The sequence below is a fragment of the Opisthocomus hoazin genome, chromosome 2 (assembly GCF_030867145.1).
Source record: "Opisthocomus hoazin isolate bOpiHoa1 chromosome 2, bOpiHoa1.hap1, whole genome shotgun sequence".
In the NCBI taxonomy this organism is placed as follows: domain Eukaryota; kingdom Metazoa; phylum Chordata; class Aves; order Opisthocomiformes; family Opisthocomidae; genus Opisthocomus; species Opisthocomus hoazin.
The window spans coordinates 78,094,363-78,113,117 of NC_134415.1; the positions used below are offsets into that span (position 1 = coordinate 78,094,363).

Consider the following 18,755-nt stretch of genomic DNA (forward strand, 5'->3'; position numbering starts at 1 on the left):
AGCGATGGCAGGCAGTGCCACGCTTTCCTTTCACTCTCCGGCAATTTTGGAATTGCAGTAGTTAGGAAAAACAAATGTACAAAATGTGGAGTGATTAATCCATTAAATATTACATATACGAGACATAAATATTATTTGACATACTCAAAATTAGCTAAATCTATGAATTAAGTACAAGAAGTTCTTAGTAATACACTGTTCCCTTTTCATACCCAATTTGTCCTAAGATTATAGGGTATGTGCTGCATTCTTTAAAGGTTCAAAGCCTGGAAGTAAACTGGCCGTGACTTGAAACCTTTTCTACTCAGGTGTGTATTTTTTATGATTTCTTGCACAATGGGCATGGCTAACATTATGGGTCGTATGGTATTGCAACATTAGCATGTACATTCTATATATACTCTGTGTGTTCATTTTCATTGTACATCATGGATGTGACGTCCTTAGTTAAAGCCCTGGACACTGATTAAAGCACAAAAATGCTTATTGTGTAAGATTCTCCCTTAAGGGGATGGGGGAAAATTATTTATAAAAACAATTTTTTGTATATGGAAACCTATATTTACAGTGCAATGTAATTGCACTTCTAAATGGCCTTTACTACTTCTGCAGAGGGTTTATAAATATACTGTGTAGCCAGTTTCTGCTAAAGGTACTTCAGGGTCGGTCCTGTATCTTCAAAAGAAAAACATTTTCTTCTTAGAGACAAACTGCAAAATCAATTATTAAAACAAGAGCTTCTAAAAACTTACATTATGCTTCCTTTTTTTTCCTTGCTATCTTTTTTAACTTTCATAATGATGTGGGTGCGTATTTCTGGCCGCAGAAGCGGTTCACCGATGCCACTGGGGTATTCGGGGGGTGAGGGTGCGGGAGGAGGACGCAGCGAAGCCCCAGCCCTTCCGTGGGTCCCTGCCCCGCTGGCTGCCCATGCCCTCCAGCAGCGTTCCTAAGAGCCAGCTCAGAGCGATGGAGAAGGCCATCTATTTTTAGGACTGTGGGCTCTCATTGATCTATTTTTAAAATACTGTTTGGGGCACGGTACTTCCCATTTTTCTGCGAGGAGAAATGCGAGCGCTCTTCCTGCAATTAATGAAGTCATTTTTCTACTGTTTTGAGAACTAAAGTGTGTTGCTACGATCACATGCTCCTCGTATGTGAGTAACGTTCTGAGTCTGAGCGCACGCTCGGTGTTGAGCTTGCCAATAGCTTCCCCCACTGATTGCTCAGCCCAGGCCAGGCGGTGCCAGCGGGGCGGCCGAGGTGTGCAGTGACACGCTGGCTTTCGGTTGGCAAAGAGATACACGCTTGCTTCTCTCCCGGCCGGTGCGGACGATGAGGGATGCCACAGACTGTGGCATCTTCCCAAGGCGATTCCAAAAGGCAGGATTCGGGAACGAGCCGCGAGCGTCGTCGCATTTGCCTTTCTGTCGCTGGTACCCTCGCAGTGTCGTGCTCCCCTTGCTCACCGTGACCACTGGCTCTCCCACCAAGTGTTTCTTAACGCTTTTGGCATCTTCTGATCCATTGCGCCCGCCTCCGCTACCTCCCTGCCCGCGTCCGCACACTCTGGGTTAGATGGTGCCTCGATGTCTTCAGAGCCCGGCTCCTTCTGTGCCTTCAGCTCTCCGCTGTGTTACAAGTGCAAGCTTGCGCCTGGAAAAGCAGTTGTGAACCTAAGGAAGGTTTAGTTTAGTTTAGTTTATCCTGCTGGAAAGTCGAGGGAGGAAGAAGGTACTAACGTCACCGCTACTGAGCTGGCAATATCGCGGGGCTTAAGCTGCCTGTGGGAGCAGAGGGTCCCCAGGAGAAGGAGAGCAAGCAGCAGGCTTCGGCAGGGCACGGGGACCATCTGATGGCAGCGCGGCTACTGACCAGCAGTCAGCAGATCCAACGCGCGAGCAGATGAAAGCGGCATGGAAAAGAAGCGGTTCAGCTTATGATCTTTAACACGGTTTGTGGGTTTTTTCTCTTCATAGCTCCTTTTTATGAAAGTCGAAAAAGTTCCGGCAAAGCCTCTGTATTTTCCTGATGTTTTTCGCCCCGGTTTCCTGTTCCTTAGGACTGGTTGCCACTGCAGTGGTGGCTTTGCATCTGAGCTCCTCCTGCTCCGAACGGAAGGGCAGCAGTTTGAAAGACGTGTTTTTAGACACTCGCAAGTTTGGTGCACACAAACATTTTTGTTTTAAAACTACTTATCTCCTTTGGGACTCCTTTAAGAGAGGGACTTGGTTATCCTTATTTACAACCTGCAACTGCATGAAGCTTTCAAGTGACTGTTCTAGAATTCCAGTGACTTTCACATGAAACAATGCAGGGTGCCTGTCACGTAGCCACTGTCCTCTTTCCAAGTTTTGGCACTGTTGCATGGGAAGGGAACAACAGAACGATAGTGTTTAGGCTTAGTAGAGTCTTCTAATGGAGCTGTTTTTTTTTTCCTCTGCTGGTGTCCAGGGTTGTGTCTGTCCTCCTCGCAAGAGTTGCCTCCTGCGGGAGCTCCCTCTGTCCGCTGCTCAGCTCTCCCCTCACTGCTGGTGAGCGGGCTTTTTCATACCAAGCGCCTGCTGTCCAGGGCCCTCACTTAGGAAGGGGTAGTTTCAGGATAACAGGGAGGCTTCTGTCTCTGTCTAAGAGCAAGCCTATAAGCTTCCCTTAAACTTAAACGTTTCATTGTTGGGAAGCTTTCAGATGTTCACAGGATAAGGGGTCTTTATATGTAGTCTGGCATTGCACAGTAAAAGATTGCTTTATGTAAGTTAAGATGTGCAGTTCCTTTATAAGCTGGCCATAGAAAGTCAGCATGCAGGAGATTGTTTTTCTTTTCGTGTTCAACATTGCTTTTAGAAGTTTCTTTTTTCTTTTTTTTTTGTTTTTAGTAGGATTAGACATCTTAAGGTGGTGGGAATAGGTGGAAAATGCTGTACCCTAGGCAAAACTGAACATGCACGCCTCTGTACATGTGTTAAAACAGCAGCGTCAGCAGCCTCCTGGGTAACAGAGTCCTCAACCTGTCTAAAAAGGGTGACTAAAGACTCTGTTACTGTAGGGCCATAGTAACCTACTACTAAAAAATATGTTCCAGACTAATTCACGGTCCAAAATCTATGTAATATAATGTGTTGTAGAATAAGGACGAGTGACATTAGAATGTATGAAAAAGGAAGGCTATTGCTCTGCAGACTAACCAACACTTTCTGTACAACATGGATACAGCTCTTCTACAAGTTATGCATCCTGACCCAGATATGTTCATTTGTAAACTTCCCTGCAGCCTGAAAACCTTCTTCCCAATTTATGCCAAGTAAAATAGCAGCTAAAAAAACCAGGGATACCTGCTTCTATGTGAGGTTTGAAAAAACAGCAGCAGAAGCATGTAACTAATGGAAAACTGATAGAGGCTTATCATTATGTAGATTTTCTTCTGTGTTTGAGTATCATAAGCCAAATTGCATCTACTGGCATTTGAGAAGTGTTAAAGACCACTTACGACTTCAGCCAGCCATTTCTTCCAGCCGGGGGAAGCTCGTATGAACTGCAAGATGCACCAGACTGGAATCCTCCGTGTAACTGTTTTTATGCCTTAAATCATGTTTTTATCTGTTTCAAATGGTGGGTAAAATGTCACCAACAATTTTTGCTTTAATGAAAAATAAGAGGGTTTTGTGGTTCTTGTCTAGGACTGTTCACAGTGAACTTGATTCAAAGACCTTTGAAGTTCGTGGATGTTAATGGATTTGCGAGTACAGACTTGAAAAAGTAGCAGTTACCATGTACCTCCTGACAGTGATTTCTCTTTTGCTGGTGGTAATAAATTTAATTAAGATCCCAGTATGAACTGACAAAAACATACCTCGAAGCTGATGAGACTAAGCAGGAGTTTTCTCATGAAGCAGGCAATGTCATGAAACCAAACACGTGAATGACGTGTGGTTATGCAACTCAACACGTTCTGTTTCACAAAATACATTTTTCTTTGCAAAAAGAAAGTAATTTTTACGCACAGCTACATAAAAGCGCTGCTCGTATATGTGCAACACTGGGGCAGTATGGTTTTTTGGTGAAAAATTCCGGTTTGTTGAAGCTGGTGCTTCTTACAGGAAAAGGCTGCTCCTGGCAGATAATAACCTTGATTATCTCCCAAGAGCATTTTGTTTTTTGCTGAAGTTTCAAATCAAGTCTTTTTGAGCTTCAGAGCAACTTTTCATGTTTGTTGGTGTGCTAAGTATTTTGCTGTGTCTTAACCATTTAGGAGGAGGTGCTTGGACAGCTTTCGTTTGCACACCGCTTCCTTATCAGCAGTGATGTGGGTGTCTCAGTTTGGGGTGACCCTGTTGTAAATGTTTTGGCCTGGGATGGGTAGCAAGTTGCAGCTATTTAGGGGAAGCTGATGTTGCTTAAATCTAATACTATTCAACTGATCATGCTCTAAAGCAGCCTCATTCTGTAGTTGATTTTAGATGGCAAGCAGAAAGGGAGTTCAATGTGATTTTTTTCAGGAAAGGTGTTCATTCTCAACACTTTTCCTTTGCCTGCAGCTTCTCCTCTTCCTTCCCCCTTTTCCTCTGGCTGGGGTAACAAATAAACTTTTACTGTATGCCGTTCGGTTGGTGCCAACAGCCTGTTGGATATTAGGGTATACCTTTGTACTCTTATAGCCAACTCTTCATAAAGGAATCAAATCAAAACCTTTTATGGTAAATACCTTCTGTTAAAAGAACTTTTTGTGAAAGTAGACATATCCGAAAGAAGTGCAGCTGTCACTGAATAGTCAGGTTTTCATTTTTCCCAAGCACAGGAACTCGGGAAGGCAAGCTCTCTTCCATTAGTGATTCTGGTCAGACAAACCTTTTGTCACCTCTTCTATTTATTATACTAATTGCAGAAGAAGCCAAAATTGGTGTGTCTCGAAGCCTACATTAATTCATTTTGCATTTCCTATGCTGTGCTCTCCAAAGTCAGCAAAGCTTTTTTGAAAAGTGCTGGTCAAAATTTAGACATAAGTAACACTATCCAAAGTCTTCAAGAAAAAGGAATAGTCCTCCTAAAGGCTTAGGTGGAATGGAAATCACTAGGGCTAAAACCAAGTTCTCTACAGACCCCAGACCGAATGCAAAGGAAGAGTGAATAATCTTTGGTTTTCTCTTCAAGCCATGTCCCGCCTTCGCCCCCAGTTATGCAGCAAAAAATGTTCACTTCCCTTCTCCCTCCCTGCCCCGCTCTACCCCCAAATACCTCATCTCCTTTGTAGCCAGAGAGACAGGGCACATTTTGCATCAACTTCTGAAATCAAGCAAAAAGCATCCCCTGGAAAAATGTCAAGCTTTCTGCCTGCCACCCCTGTAGTTCCAGAGATCTTGCAAGGCTAGAGACACGCTGAATTGTGTCTTTGACTCAGACTGAACTAGACACCCCTTTACCTAGCCCTCTTGCTAGTTGATGTCATACATGGTCTCGATGGAGGGCTCGGACTAGACTCCTTTAGCGTGTATTAAAACAACTGCCTGCCATCCAGTACCCCAACAGCGGAGTTTTACTGTTCGCTGAAACTAGCACTGCAGCCAAATAAGCGAACATTCCCCAGATCCTGCATCCTTTCCTCCCTTTTTCCCTAATGCCAGTGCAGGCTTTTTTTTTTCCCCCTTCAATTCAGTTACTTTACGAACTGGGCTAAAGAATCCATCCAGTTCATTTTAATCCCAGTTTGTCCCCCAGCCCCATTTGCTGCACAGGCGTCTATGCTGGGGAGAGGGAGGGAGCACTGCTGGGGCCACATCCAGAAGCTCCGCACCAGTGCTGAGGGGGGCTCAGCCCCTTTTAGCAGCAGTGCCAGCCCCTGTCTTTCAAGTATTCATGGGACCGGCAGCGTGGCATACAGAGTTTCCCGTATTTGTCACTTCTCTGGGGAAATTATTAAATCAGTCTCTTGGTGTAGAAGAAAATAATGAGCTAATCCGGAGTCGAGGTGCTATTGGATTGTTTCGGACTTGGCTTGTCTCTTAAGCTCCTAACTTGTCTGCATGCAGATGTTATCCAATTAGTTCAGAGACAGAAGTAGAGTTTCTAGACTTGATTTTTTCTTTCCAGGCCAAATGCCTGGAAGCTAGGGAGGGAAATGAATGGCACTGGAATAATAACCATCTTCCCCAGGCCTGAGCGAAGCAGTTAAGTCCCATCTTTTTTTCCAGTGTTTTCATGAATTCTGCTAAGCTGTACAAAAGGTATTGGGGCAGGAGGAGGTGCTGGGTTGTTTTCTTTATTCCTTGATATGCCCAGGTTTTTTTCTCAAACACAAACAAAGCAAGTAAGGAGGGGAGAAGTCGCTTTGGATTGTAGTTTTGTGATTAAAAATGTCTGTTCCTAAAATCTTTCACAATGGCCCCTTCTGATTTGTAGTGATTTTTTTTTCCTTCGCACTCCACCCTGAACTCTCCACCCAAAATGAAGTCTCAGCCTTATGAGATCAGAGGTCTTCTTACTAATCGGGATTTAAAGCAGTGTCATCCGGTTGCCGTGTCTTAAGGAAGATTTATTTGGTGATTCTTTGATAGAAATTTTATTTTCCTAGCTACTTTTCCTGTAACGATGACAGGTAAAAGTAATTGGACCAAGGAAGCCATTCCCCCTTCCTTCCCTGTGGATGCCTACCAGCATCCTTCAGGAGAGGTGCTGGTGCAAAGATCTGCTGCTTCTGCAGCTCAGGCAGGTTTCCACAATCAATAGAGCAGGGCTTCAATTCATCTGTGTATAGCTGTAAAGTTACTCATCCAGCAGTAATTTCCACAGATGCCTCTCTCGTGGAAAATTCAGCCATGTACTTGGCGGGGAACACGAGTTTAAAGCAGTTAAAACTCAGTCTGGCTTTGCTGGTGCGGACACCTGGGCACTGAAATGTGTGTCCTTCTCCGTTTGCTGTACAGTTGCCACTCCCAAACCTGAACACCAACAGAATCATAGCTCCTCCATCTTCTAGGAATTTACAAACTAAACGGTTTAACATCATTGTTAGTCTGTGCTCTGTGAGTTGTTAGTTCAAAGATTTCGCCTCAAGGAAAAATAAGGAGTAGCTGTCATTTGAAATTTACTCAGGGTTGGCGAAATGATGGCATTTGTCACTTCTGCTCTGCATCTTCTTCAAACTGGGCCTAGTGTGGGGGATGTTGCGTTGACTTACTTTTTCTCCCTCTTTGTTCTTCTACAGAATGCCGAGTAATTAATATAGTCTAAAAACTTAGTGTGGTACAACCACTTTTTTTTTTTTCCTTTGTGTAGTTTTCAGACAAGGAGGCTGTCAAGAGCCTTACATGCATCATATTTCAAAACCAGTTTGTTACAGCAAAATCACCGAGAGATACTGGGTTGACCAATTTTTTTAGGGCTGAATCTAAAATAATTGGCCGACTTGCTGTATTCTGCTATGGGTTTCCTGTTGTTGACCTCGTCTCCCTGAAGTCTAAGGAGCTGTCATGTCAGTGACAGTGATGTGTCTGAGCAGTCTGAGGGAGTCCTGCAATTATTTTAATATTTTCCATAATACTGATGGAATTTAATAATAAGTTGTGAAGGTTCAAATCCGATTACCTCCTTCCTTAAAACAGGAAAAATGGTGGAAGTTTGGTGATAAATGCTAGCAGAGTGAGAAAGAAGTGTGACGTAATTTGTGGTGTTCCAGTCACTGATTTTATCTTTCCCTTTCTCTCTTATTTTACAGGGCATGTTTTCGAGCCGTTTTTGAGGAGATGTGGTGAATGTAAACTTGCTCTGTTTGGGGGGGAAATTCTGGTAAGTGATGCTGTTTTGATCATTTTTGGTTTTGCATGAGAATTTCAGAAATATTGTTTTAGCTTTTTTCAGTTTTAATTTTTTTTTTTGCTGACGGGAAATACAGAGACATAGTTGATTATATGTGTTTTTCTTCATCTGATATGGAGACTCGCAGTATGAGAAGCGTTGACAGAAACCAGCATGCTAAGCCTCAGGGCAAGGAATGGAGTTTCATTTGCTCCAGTGGTGTCTGTCTGTTGTGTTTGTAGCTGTTATATTCCACTGAAGAGTGGCTGAGCTAGAACCTGAAGTAGAAGAAGCACAAAGACCTAATTCAAAAACAAGGGGAACAAAAAAACGTGCTAGTGGTAGAAAAAAATCAGGAGGAGAAATGATGCAGAGGGAGCACACATACCTCCCAAAGTGGTGGGGGTGTCCAGTCACTGAAATCTTTCTGCCCATTCCCAGAACATCTCACTGGCACACTTACCACATGGAGCCGAATGATTTGCTTATGCCTGAGAGATAAGGAGGCAGTTAATGTTCCTGTGTGCTATACCAGTTTTCCTATTCCTCCTTTCCATCTCATGTGACAAGCTTTGCTGCTTCTCTGGTGCTTCGTGTATGCAACACTTCCAGAGGCACCGGCTTCCTGCAGACTTGTGGTCCTACAGGCAGCCTGGGAATATGGCGTGTCGTGCGTGATGGGGCTGCGCTGCTGTGATGAGAAGGAGGCAGAGAAGAACAGGAGGTAATTAGTGACATGCCCCGACTGGAGGGAAGTAATCCTGAGAAAACTCGTCCAACCTGCGAAAAAGCAGCAGATCTGGAGCAGTTTGTAGGTTTATCTTGCTTCTCCCTGTAGGAGACTGTCAATATATACTGTTCTGACCAGTGCAAATCGATCACCATCACCCTGGGGGAAAAAAAAGCCAGCAGAATATTGTGTCCTTTCTTTCCCTCGGCCAAGCAAGGTATTGGACTTGTATTTTTTCTTCAGCCAGCATGTGCAGATTGCAGATGAAAACTGGCTTATTCTCCACTGGCAGAAAACTTCAGAGTCAGATAGCCTGCGGGGTAGAAAACTGGAAATGAAAGACTGGCTCTGTGAGAATACTTGTTCTTTTCTGCCATTTAAAAGGAACAGATGTTGTTACGTCCTACAGAAAGATCTGGATTAGCTAGCAGATGTTGTAATGTAGATCGTTTAGACCTCTGCAGAATGTGTAGTTTTAAAGGTAAAAAAAGATAAGATAGCCAAGATCAGAATTTCACAAAGAAGTTGGCCAAATGCACAATAAGTCCTGTAGAATGGTACCTGAGTAAACCCTACTGCAGCTCATTCTTTTAAGCAATTTTCTGTCTACAGTTTGGCTTTTCTGACAATTGGGCATGTTGTAAGCTTGCACCTATATCCATATACTGGGAAATAGGAATAACAATTATTTAACTAGAATTTAGCTTAGGGTCAAAGATGAGCCACAGATCAGCAGCATGACCGCATTAGTCTATAAGATTTTGTGTTGACTTCTGTTACTGAAGAAGAGGATAAGACCTGTATCTAGTTTTCTTTCTGGTGGTAGTTAAGATACTTTGATCCTACAAGTCGTCCGGTGACCTTACAGATGGGCTGATCTTTGTGTGGGGTGTGACGAACCTGTGGAGCTCACAGGTCAAGGAGTAGAGTGGTGATTCAGAAATAGTGATGCCATGTAACACCAAGGAAAAAAAGTTTGTCAGCAGACCTGGTAGTCAGATTGTTGTGTTTTAATTTCCCTTTGAAGATGCGTCAGCTGAGACCCACCTAGGCTGCACGGCTGGCCTTAATAAAAGAGCATAGTTCAATAGCAGCAAAAGGAGAGACAGAAGCAGCGTGTTTCTTAGAATCATAGAATAATTTTCATTAGAAGCCACTGCCAGATGTCATCTTGCCCAAACTCCGACTTGAAACAGGTCCTGCTAGGTCAGGTTGCTCAGGGCCTTAATTTTCAGAATTTAACTGCGTACCAGGGCTGGAAACTCTACAGCCCCTCTGGGCACCTGTTCCCATGTCTGACCATCCTCAGAATGAAAAAGTCCTTCCTTGTTGATTCATGTTGTTGCTCGCTGTCGATCACTGCAGACTTTACATCTTCTCTGCCTGTGAGAGAGGAGTCTTGGAGAAGACCCCAAAATCAGGGAAGCTGCTTCTTGTGACTCCAAGGAAATGTGGTGTCGCACAGATGCACCAAATTTGTTAGAGTGGGAAAAATACCCACAATCTGGTTCACAGAGGTTCTGCTTGGGTGATGTTTTTCAACCTATAGCTCATGTTCAGACTTGAAGAGTGTGGCTGCTTGACTTGGATGAGTCTCAAAACTTGGGAAAAAGTTAGCTGACAAACTGATGCCCCTGAAAAATACCTGTGTTCCTGACTTGCTTAGAGATAGAAGCCAATGGAAAGAGGCAGTTCTCACTGCTGGATTGTAAACATCCTGGAATTTCCTCAAGCCGGTCTGGAACTGGGTTTGTACCGCTCCATGCTCCGGGATTTTGCCCTAGAATTTAATATTGTTTTCCTGGAGCTGTTATAATATGTAAACAGACTGCAAATTTTTCTTGTTTTCACAGCTGTTCCTTCCCCCTTCCCGCTTCAAACTGTTTTCAAAATTTTATTTTCAGGTAGAATAATCAAGAATCTGGAGTTTCTCATCTGTAAGGATCTCTGAAATATCTCTAATCCCACTGTAGGTTTGCCTATGGCATTCAAAATTCCCGGACAGTTTAAAAATAATTACAAAAAATACAAGACAAGGAAACAGTTTTGCCCAGTGTCTGTCCCTAACCCACTGAATCCAAGAAGGAGTGGACATCAAGAGAACGTTTTGAATTTATCTTGACGTAGCAGCTGAGCTCAGAGGCTCAGCAGTTATTTATTCATCTTGTATCAAAGTCCTAGAAAAGGTCATGCAGCCTCCAGATCAAAAATTCAAAGTGGTTTTAGGAGCTGATTAGAGAAGTATACTTGAATGCTGGGAGGGAAATCTTGGCTGAATTTAAAACTCCCTCAGCTAAGCTGGTGATATATTTCTGAGCAGTGAAAGAAGAGACCTCTTTTGATGAGATGTCTGTAAAGCAGCCTTGTGGATGTCAGAGCAGATATTTGCGTGGCACTACAGGTTTGACCTGTCTTGCACTGAGCACAGCATTCGGCGGGCAGTCATGGAACAGCCATCCCTCCACATCAAACACACAACTGCAAGGAGTCCCAGAGAGCATGGCTGATGTAGGACGGAAAACCTTGGGGTGATCTGTGTTGTATTTTTTTCCCTAGTCAGACTGCTCTTTGCCAGTCCAGAGTCCCCTTGAAACTCTTGCCTTTCATAAGAGCTTTTTATATTTCTAAGCATGACTTATGCTGTACAGTGTGATGTTCTGTCCCTGTCCATCTAGACCCTGTAGCTGGTTACAGCCATCAAGATCAGAGGAGGATCAAGCTGTGAAGTGAATAGAGGGGCTGCTGTGTTGTAAACCTGACCTGCATCTTCCTGCGCCCAGTGTGCCGCTGTGTGCTCATCCTTTTCCTATAGATTTCTTCTTCCCAGGAAAGGCGTGAATGCTTCAAACACAGACCTTGAAGCTGAATGTATCACTTGGGGCCTGGAAGTCCACTGCTCTTTTCACTCTGAGTTTAGACAGGGGTACCTCCCCAAGTTTGGGGCTCTTTTCAGCTGAAATCTGGGATGCTGTGCTCCTATCTGCACACTTCTCTATAGATTAGAAGCAACTGCACATCTTAAACAATGGTTTCAGTTATTTCTAGTTTCTCAGCTATACCGTGGAAAATTTGGATTTCAGTTGCTAAGACACTCATCTGGTGTTCTGGGTTTTTTCACATTAAGGACAGTCACATTTTTCTTCTGTCTTTATTTTAAACAAATAAAAATTTAGCAGGTAATGCCTGCTTTTAGTTTTAGAAATTATATGAAACTAGATTTGCAGTATCTTTATGCATATTAGATTTGTTTGCCTTAAGAAAGATTGTGATACCCCGTGCATTTCTGGGTGTCTGACTTGTATGATACAATTATTTACATCCTTGGTGTCTACTGAAAATGCTATTGAATTTCTCTTGGTGATTCTTCCTCCTATGTCAGTTTTCTGACATGAAGGATTACAGAGCAACCACACATTATCTGCAAAGAGCTTGGAATATGCACTCTCACTGCAAAAATAACTCACTGTAACTTTTGCTTTATTACCTGTATTCTGCCATGCCCACAAGAGGCTTTGCCAGAATCATTAACTGTTCTCTGTAATTAGGGCTGACCTGGTGCATTTTGGTCCTATTTCCGGTAGCTTTTAATTTTCCAGAGTCATTAATTTGGGCACTGATGCTCCTCATAATGTGCTTCTGTTGTGTATCTTCATTATCTCTTCCTATGGGCTGAAGATTATCATGCATCCTTAGGAAGGAAAGTGTGTGGAAATGCTTCAGCATTTTAAAATATCTTGGGTTTTACCAAGATAATTCCTTCAGTTTTAGTCTGTTTCTTTTCTTCTGGTCTAGTCTGTGTGAAAGGTGTGCATGTTGGTGCCACTGGGTGTGGTAAATGTTAAACATGGTCCATAAAGTTTCTAAGGAACACAGCTTGTGAACACCTCTCTTTGGAGCACCTCTCCTGTGAGGAAAGGCTGACAAGAGTTGGGGCTGTTTAGTCTGGAAAAGAGAAGGCTCCGGGGACACCTTATTGCAGCCTTCCAGTACCTGAAGGGGCTTATAGGAAAGACAGGGACAGACTTGTTAGCAGAGCCTGTAACCCAAGGGGTAATGGTTTTAAACTAAAAGAATGTAGATTAGACTGGATGTAAGGAAGAAATTTTTCACCATGAGGGTGGTGAAACACTGGAACAGGTTTCCTGGAGAGGTGGAAGATGCCCCATCACTGGAAACATTAAAGGTCAGGTTGGACAGGGCTCTCATCAGCCTGGTCCAGCTGAAGATGTCCCTGCTCATTGCAGGGTGGTTGGACCAGATGGCCTTTAAGGGTCCGTTCCAACTCAAACTATTCTGTGCTTCTGTGATTTTTGTACTGTGCCCAGAACTGCATGTCTCTAGTCCCAACCAGGTTGGATTTTGTCTGCTCTTTTAAGAGATGTGAAGCACTGTTATACTTGTGTTCGGCTTATTAGATCAGATAACCCTACACAGACATTCCAGTCTCCTGCAGAAGACATCTTTGTGTCTCAGTCTCTGTCGTTTTTCCAAGTGTTTTCCTGCATCTCACTGGTAATCCATTTAGATTAGCTTTATTGTTCTTTCTTTTTTTTTTCCTGAGGTTGAGGTGATCCAGTTGCTGGAATTGCTCAGCAAAAGAGAGCTGGTCTGTCAGGATGTCCCTCTTGCTGCAGCCACTGGAGAAGAAATAGGGAAGGACAGTTAAAACAGCAGATGGAGCAGAGCACTACAAGCAGCTGCACCTCCCAGCTTTCTTAGCTGGCTCAATGACAGAGATGTTTGCAGTGGATCATGATGTTACAGCAGCTTGAAGATCCATGATAGGATTTTGCAAGTGCTAAATTGGTGGGTTTTTTAAATCTAGATAACAAGCCCTCCAAGTGCTCCATGTAAAGAAGAACATTAAATTTGAAAACTCAGATGCTGCTTTAGGGCATGTTACATCAACTTTGCTCTTTTCTGTATGTACATCAGGGTATTTTTGTCACTGTGCAGTTGATACAAAACTCCTGTTCCATCCCACTGGCATGTTCTCATACCTTCTGTTCCACTTCCTCCTCTCTAGACGATTGAATAAAAACCTGTATGTGGTACACTGCAGGGGCCACTACCATCCAAACCGTTATGAGTTCATATTTAGACAGGGAACAGCCTTGCACCTGGTTTCCCGTCCAGCTCTGTTCATTTAATATTAAAGTCTAAGTGCAGCTTGGAGCAGGCAGGTTCCACCCAGCTGGTAGCGGGATCCTGGGGCATTGTAGGTGGGATCTCCAGGGAATTTAGTTGCTAGGAAGCATCACCTCCTTAGTGAGCTCATGCAAATGGAGATTTATTTTTCTCAGGGGTTAGTAATTTATGCGTGTTTGGGAGTTTTCTGCAGAGATCAAAATACAAAGGTTTTGCCTTGACACCTTGCAGGTTTATGGTCCAAATCACAAAACCTCTTGAGCTATTCAAGGGGTGACTAGAAGCTTTTAACATGAACTAATCACTCCAGTTTCCCATGCCTTGTTTCAGAATTAGCTTGAAAAATTTTGGCTGAAGTCGTTCCAAAAATCCAAAACAGCAACAAAGCAAGGAAAAAAAAAATCTCCCAGCAAACATCCAGCATGGAGAATATTGCCAAACTTGAGACTGTTTCTGCCAAGTTTATAATCAGTCAGCAACAGGGTCTTTGTAGGTAATGCTCGCAGCCTGCAGCTCGTGAGTCCCGCAGTGCGGGGAGTGCGGACGGCCGCAGAGAGAGGCAGGGCTCTCACCCAGTGCCTGGTTCGCATGATGCACAGCATGTAAGGCATGAATCGTACCTGAGACTGAAAGGAATAGAGAGCATGGTTTCTGGGTGTCCGATAATGCTGTTTCTGTCGATAAGACCCTTACTAAACGAATACGTGTTGTAGTGATAATTACATCTATAGGGAGAGTTTAAGGTGTGTGGACAGATGTGGATTTTCCGGATCTGAGTGTGCTGCATATTGTAGTACAGCCACGGTGCTGCTTTACTTCTAGAGAGTTTGTTTTATGAAATGCAGGGGGAGGTTAATGTAATTCTCTCAACATTGATTCTGCCTCATCAATACTTCGTGGATTTAATAGATTTTAGAGCTACGATCATTTGGGAGATTATTTTATCAGCCAAGCACAGTGGAGGCTGCTGAAACTAAGTGGAGGACAGGATGCATCTGTGTGTGTTATATAGGATGCTACAGTATCAAGAAGATTTAATTATTATGGGGTTTGTTTAGGAGATTTCTCTGTCCCTATTGTGAAACTTTATGTTGGGCACTAAGTACTTTGCATATAAACAAGCTATCTCTTCAGTAAGAGCTTGGTATGCCTGAAATCTAGGCACAAGTGTCTGTTTCCACCTCATAGCATAAGCACACTGCTCTAGTTCTTCATCTCTCATTACGTCTCCCTCTCGCTTAAATGCTCATCTGGCACGAACATAATGGAACTGCATATAAAAGAGCGTGAAGAAGAGGAGAGATCTCATTGCAGATTACCAAAGCTGAATATTTTTGGACATGGAGTTATTTATATTAATCAGTTTGCTGAGCTCAAAGACAAAAGAAAGCCTAGGAAGCAATCCAGAAAAACGAAGAGAAACTAAAGAAAATAGCATGAAGATCATGCATTAGTGCTGTGTCACAATACCCATTTCAGAATGAAAATGAAGATGGGTGGATTTTTAACGGCCAGTGGTCGAGGAAATTCCTGCTTGACGTGTCACTCTGCATCAGCTGAGGCGGAAAGCTCTGTCAGGGAGCACTCCACATCACCCTGCAGCAGCCCTGCTAGCAATGGCGAGCAGCATTCATGGGCTCTGAGGGGTCCCACACAGCCTCCACTGCTCTGAGAGAGTCAGCTCTTCCCAAGACACGTTACCAGGGAAATCACTGATGGTGATTTTTAGAAAATGTCCAGTGAGCTTAAATTCCTGAGGAGTTTGTGTTCACGCTGAACGTATCACCCTGAAAACCTCAGAGCTGACAGAGGTTTATACAATCTTCTAATAAATAGTGTTTTGTCCTGGTGACCTTTATACCTGTTCTTCGCCCACCTGTAGGAGTATATCTAACATAGCAAGTCATATTGTTCCTATTGTTTTTAGGAAAGAGAAAGTAATAGACGATTCAACTGTGTAAATGTCATTCCTGCCCAGCCCATTTAGTGTTACGAGACAGGGAGAAGTCTGCTTTGAAATTTTCCCTCCGGCAAAATGTTGAAAGGCCTTGAAAACTGTGTGCCTCCTTGATCATGTCATGCAACAGCAGTAGTGAGAAATATAAAATCTACTGGCTTAGTCTGCTAGGGTTTTGAATGCTGTGCTGTGTGCTGAGAAGCCTGCCTTTCTAGTCTTACAAGGTGGTATCTAATTCTGCAGCAACCTTTCAGACCATATTGATTTACTGACATAAGTTTTGGGGTTTTTTTTAATCAAACTGCATTTCTTACCTTGTATTTTATTTTGTGCAAAAATCATGATAACTGAAGCAAGTGGCTTTACAGGCAGAAGGATAAAAACAGATATAGCATGAGATTTTTTAGATTCTTTGTAAAATTATCGGTTAAAAATACGAGTGGATCTCAGATGTGATCTGAAATGTTAACTACTTTGATCTCTGGTTAACAAACCTTCCATTCAGACGGTTAAGATGCTAGTTAGAAAAAGGAGTGTGGAAAGAAACCTCAACCGCACACTTTGGAAGCAGGATTTCACGTCATTTCTTGTCCTCTTTTGCTGCTTATCAAAAGTTGAAAGTCTATCTTTTTTTCAGTGGGAACTTACACCCAATTATAGTACGGTATACTTAAAGCTTGTGGCTGTATCAGTGCACCAGCACCCATTGCTGTGATGGGTGCTGAATCTGGTTAGCTGTAACTGGGCTGTATCATCGGTTTAGGAAAGTCCTCATTTTGCCATGGTGTTTGTTGGTTTTGCATGACGCTTAGGAGTTTTTGTCCATTTTTACCCCCTCTGCTACTTCTGCAATATTAGGGCATTAGTCTCTCTTTGTGTGCCGTTTACTATCAAGCACAATCCCATTTTCCTCCCATTTCTTTCAATTTACATCCTTTGATGAGAAATATTTAGGCCACTACATGCTTTATTCTTGTGAGACAGAGGCTGATGGAAGATCCATTATGTGAAATTCTGCTCTATCTATAGAGCAGGATATCTCCAGATACATCTGTAGACATATAGAAAACATAGAGACTGACAGCGGAGAGATGCTGTAGGCTTCTCATTGTTTTCTACCATGGTGATTATGCCAAATGTGTCAAAACACAGAGAAACAAGTTTGTGTGTGAGTGAAGTCACCTGTTTTTTTGGCTGGGAAGACTATGCAACATCCACAGTCCTATTTTTAAGATATCTTTTATACCATTTTGTTATCTGCTAAATGTCTTTGCAGGAGCCCAGGGTTGTTCCATTTGCTTTTTAAAGTGTTTTTCTCTTGAGTTTTGCCCTCTAACTGACTGTAATTACACAGGGAGGCTTAGTTTGAGTCTAACCACCAGCTTTTCTATAGGTCATTAGATGTTGTTGGGGGATTAGCAGGCACAGTTGTAAATGACAGTATATATCTATCTCCATTTGCTTTTTTGGATTAGACTGTTCATAAGCCAAGAGTTTCAGATGAGAGAGAGAAAGCACTATTCAAAGCTGACAAAGCAGAAGGAAATCTTGTGTTGAATTAAGGGGCTGCTTGCAGCAGCCTTTTGCTCACCCCGAGGAAGTAAGAGCATGCTGAAGATGCAAGCTGCATTGCTAATGTAAAACAGAATTCTTGCATGTTGATACTAAGCTATTCATCATGTCTGCATTAGTGCAGCATGTGTCTTCCATGTGTGTGTCATTCTCTACATGTGGCGTAGATGCATCAAGAGAAGCATGGCCAGCAGGTCAAGGGAGGTGATTCTGCCCCTCTGCTCCGCTCTGGTGAGACCCCACCTGGAGTCCTGTGTCCAGCTCTGGAGCCCTCAGCAAAGGAAAGAGATGGACTGATTGGAGCGGGTCCAGAGGAGGGCCACAAAGATGATCGGAGGGCTGGAGCACCTCTGCTATGAGGAAAGGCTGAGAGAGTTGGGGCTGTTCAGTCTGGAGAACAGAAGGCTCTGGGCAGATCTTATAGCAGCCTTCCAGTACCTGAAGGGACCTATAGGAAAGATGGGGAAAATATTTTCAGCAGGGCCTGTTGCGATAGGACAAGGAGTAATGGCTTTAAACTAGAAGAGGGTAGATTTAGAGTGGATATTAGGAAGAAATTCTGCACCACGAGGGTGGTGAAACACTGGAACAGATTGCCCAGAGAAGTAGTGGATGCCCCATCCCTGGAAACATCCAAGGCCAGGTTGGATGGGGCTCTGAGCAACCTGGTCTAGTTGAAGATGTCCCTGCTCACTGCAGGGCTTTTGGGCTAGATGACCTCTAAAGGTCCCTTCCAACCCAAAGCATTCAATGATTCTATGTTAGCCAGAAACAGTTATTTGCGGAAACTTGTCTGGTCATGCATGTGGAATACGCCATTAACTATTATCAATAACAGTGAATCTTGCACGTAGTTATGGCCTCTGTCTTCCTCTGAGCAGTTTCACATGGCTTACGCTCAGTAAAAGATGTAGCACCCTTCGTCTAACGTCTCTTGCAGCAGTGTGCGAGAGGCCTGTGTGTTGCATAGCATGCAGAAAGCAGCCCACCTTGAAGACGTTTCAGAAGGTGGATGTTGGGCAGAGCTCCGAGAAAGGAGCTCTGTTTCCAGGCAGAGACCAAAGCGCTCGATGCTGCTCGCTGTGCACAGCCAGGGGTCTTTGGGAAGCGCTCACGCTCAGATCGATTTCATTACTTTTCTTTTTCCATCTGCGATTAAGGTCCCCAAACTTGCATCTGCTTTTACCCATGCTTTTATGCATGTGTGATTTGGGTGAATGCAGGTGAGACCTGAGTTTTAAGTTTTGTGGGAAATACAAACCTGTTACTCTGGTGTTGCAAGACCCCTTTTATAGCACCTCTAGGTTTCCAGAAATCAAAATAAAACTATGTTTTTCCTTTGAGGCATATATTTGAGACATCATTGAAAGTCACATGTATTGCAGAGGACTCCTTATTGCTGTATTAAATATTCGTGTTGCTTAACATCAAAAGATTCTATTGCTGTATTAAATATTTCCCTAGTTTTACTTCTGAGTAAAGAAATAAAAAATTCCTAAGCTATGACTGTTAACCACCTCTTCTCCAAGAAAGTTCTTGCGCGATACTATGAGAGACCGG

The 18,755-nt window shown here is 43.2% G+C and overlaps 1 protein-coding gene across 4 annotated transcripts in view; it reads left to right on the forward strand.

The window, feature by feature from the left end:
• FYN (FYN proto-oncogene, Src family tyrosine kinase) overlaps nt 1-18,755 on the forward strand; it is a 144,344-nt gene that overhangs the window by 54,295 nt on the left and 71,294 nt on the right. For all 4 annotated transcript variants that reach the window (XM_075414197.1, XM_075414196.1, XM_075414195.1 and 1 more), the window contains exon 2: nt 7,709-7,779. The gene's annotated coding sequence lies outside the window, so the exon portion shown is untranslated. The remainder of the gene's footprint in view (nt 1-7,708; nt 7,780-18,755) is intronic.